The sequence below is a fragment of the Morone saxatilis genome, unplaced genomic scaffold, assembly GCF_004916995.1.
Source record: "Morone saxatilis isolate NCDOM2014 unplaced genomic scaffold, NCSU_SB_2.0 Contig3, whole genome shotgun sequence".
Lineage (NCBI taxonomy): Eukaryota > Metazoa > Chordata > Actinopteri > Moronidae > Morone > Morone saxatilis.
The window spans coordinates 24079723-24080313 of NW_023339873.1; positions in this window are offsets into that span (position 1 = coordinate 24079723).

Consider the following 591-nt stretch of genomic DNA (forward strand, 5'->3'; position numbering starts at 1 on the left):
GAGGTCATATAGTAGTGGTGTTATAGACAGCATTGTATTCTGCCCCCAGTATAATGTAGTACAACTGTGACTTCAATAATAAATGTAATGCATGTAATATAATTAAATTTACACATTTCCATCAATGTCAAGAACATTATAAACTTCATAAAGGTAGAATTTATGGCAGAGCTGTATTGAATTATAATAAAGAGAGCACTGAGTGTGTGTTGCTGGCATAAACGGTAAACAGAAGAACAAATGTTTCAACTCAAACTGTTCCTTGGTCTGATGCAAATGTTTAGAAATAACCATAGATTCCCGCCCCGATTCCCACTTGCTTTTAAAATGTCATTTATAATCAATAAAACGTCAGGCGTAGGAGTTTTAGAGGGTAACATGTAATTTTCACATTCTAATTGAAATAAAAGGACAACTTTGCACCAGAGTAGATTAAGGAGAAATCAAAAAGTCATCAGTTTTCAAAATAATTATTTATTCAGTTCAGCTGGATAAATGAAAGGAGAAAAATTCTAATAATAACAAAAAAAACAAAAGAGGTCTTGGGGTCTTGGATTCCTAATGATCTTTTACTAATGATCCTGCAACTAA